At 37.0% G+C, this 2500-nt stretch overlaps 1 protein-coding gene across 2 annotated transcripts in view; it reads left to right on the plus strand.

Annotated features, from left to right (window-relative positions):
* Window positions 1–1397: 1397 nt before the first annotated feature.
* Window positions 1398–2500, plus strand: part of ythdc2 (YTH domain containing 2) — a 47617-nt gene continuing 46514 nt past the window's right edge. For both annotated transcript variants that reach the window (XR_015089867.1, XM_086053800.1), the window contains exons 1-2: window positions 1398–1520; window positions 1964–2030. The gene's annotated coding sequence lies outside the window, so the exon portion shown is untranslated. The remainder of the gene's footprint in view (window positions 1521–1963; window positions 2031–2500) is intronic.

Below are 2500 nucleotides of genomic sequence, written 5' to 3' on the forward strand. Positions count from 1 at the left end.
GAAACTATAACCCAATTCCGAGGAAATTGGGATGTTGTGTTTAACACTGTACATAAAAACAAAACACAATGATTTGCAAATCATGTTCAACCAATATTTAACTAATTCACTGCCATTGACCTATTTATTTTTCTTTTCACAGTCCAGCCATTCAATCCCAGTTATTTTTTTCAAACCTTAAGTTCAAAGAGGGTCTGAAAATGTCTGGCAGTGAATGGGTTAATTGAATACAGTACCTACGAAGTATTTTGGCGAATTCGGTTTCTGGCTCCTTCGAGCCTTACCACACTGCGCCGGGTTTCTGCCTCCCAGAGGCTTCTCGATGCCGGGGTCCCAGTAGTTTGTCGGCTTCTGCGTCCTCATCTCTTGCTTCAAACAGTGTGTCACGACTATTCTTCATTTTAGCTAATTTTTTTAGCTTCAAATCAGAAAAAAAATAAAGGTGTTCTGTTTTTCGTTTTGCCTTGCTTTTCAGGTACAGAGAGGACAGCAATGGGTCACCACACACACATGCAAAGAAAAATAATAATAATAATAAAAACTCACCTGCAAGACTATAAATTGTGAAATAATGTATTTCACTTGAAGGCATGTTTTTGTGTGTGTGTGTGCGTGTTTGTTTCTTTTCACCCTGGTTGTGGCCTAAACCTGCTGTACTTAATATAGTGTTCTTTTGGTGATGGGTTTTGTTGCGTTTTCCCAAAACCTTGTAAATATGTCCAAGAAGTTAAATCTTGGTTTCATCGTACCATTTCCCCACATATGTTTGGAAAATTTTGTTATGATCGTATGAAACTGCTTTAGCGCTACGATGAATTCCAACTCTTAGCAGCAACTTTGGTAAAATAAAATAGCTTACACAGTTTGGGAAACAAACAAAGACATTGCATTAACAACACTCTAGTCATACAATTAAAGGTCACAGGATACAGGAAAATACTGCAAAAATCTATATATCTACAACCCGTGGAATTATGGAATCAGTAGTCTTGGAGGGTGTTCATTCAGTTGTTTAATGTACAAAAAAGCAGATCACAGACATGACACAAAACTTACGTCGTCTGAAATGGCAATTTTCTGGTCTATAAGAAATCCCCAGCCAATAAGGTGCTGTCCCCGTCACAGTCTGCCTTCCTCATTGGGTGCGATTCAATCCATCGAACGATTACTTCGGACTACCTACCTACAATTACATTTTTTAAATTACGTTGATGTGATAGAACTTTTGTTACTATTATTTTGCATATTATTGAAATTAATAGTGGGTTTTTGAAATAATGAACACTGTAAAATCAACACATTTTTATACACTGTACTGCCATCTGAAAAGGGTCTGTGCACGACGAGGGTGTAATCACACGTTCTGCGGTCCGACAGACACAAATAGATGATTCATACTCGAGTCCGGTAGGTGGTGGTAATGCGCCTAAACGCTGGTTGCCAACTGCCAAGTAAATCAAGTAAGACGACAAAGAAGAAGAGTTACCCTGTTCAAAGTGATGGGAACACTTTCCAATGTGGTAAGGTTGTACATAATGTTCATTAATTCATTATCTGAACGTTTTATCATCCCTAACATATTTAACATTATGGGGTGAATATTTGATACTGTTAACTATGCGCTGTCCTTTTAAATAGTTATTTTGTGGAGCGTATGGCGGGGATGCATGCTAGTTTTCCCACAAGGAATTTTAGCTTTTTTATTTTAGCTAATTTACTCGTGGTCAGAGGAAGACATGCAGAATATGAAACAATTGTTTATAAGGCATTGTCATACCTGACCACGATTTATGAGAGTACAGTGTTGTCTTTCGTCACCTGTCTCAAACGAGTGTGCGTATTTCTTGTTGCGGAGACTGAATGTTTTATAACCAAGTCCAGTTTAAGCTGTAATGGCAGATAAAACGTACAACAACAAAAAAATACTATCTGTACATTCATAATCGCGTATTCTCTCCCTCAGCTGCTGTCTTCGCTAATGGCTCTCTGACTTTCCTTTTGAGATCAACAGTAATACTGCATAAAGACAGGTAAAAGAGTACACACAAACTGGGCCACTGATGTAAGCAAGTATTAGATGATGACGTTGATCATCAAACAACGATGTAAGAATTGAAATTGTGGGGTTTTATTTCCTCTGCAATTTGACCAGGATTGTACCAGCTGACACAATATTTTGTTTGTGGATGTAAACTATTCAAACACGTCAAACAATTATGTAAAATTTTCATAACAATTATTTAGAGTACAGTACATTGATATACAACTAGATGATAAATTGTTTTTCGTTTGAAATGATTACAAACAACATTGACACAGTCACGGAACTTATTCAATGCCAGCCATTTGTACTGAGACATTTTTACATCGAAGCTGCCAAATGACAGAATAGACTCGTCCTTCATCAGAAAAAATGTTTGATTCTACCATATTTTATTCTCTAATAATCAGAAGTGGAACATAGGTGAGTTTTAAGAAATTCAGCTTCTTGGTCCAAAAT

The sequence above is a fragment of the Filicampus tigris genome, chromosome 15 (genome assembly GCF_054856515.1).
Source record: "Filicampus tigris isolate MCC_2025a chromosome 15, RoL_Ftig_1.0, whole genome shotgun sequence".
NCBI lineage: Eukaryota > Metazoa > Chordata > Actinopteri > Syngnathiformes > Syngnathidae > Filicampus > Filicampus tigris.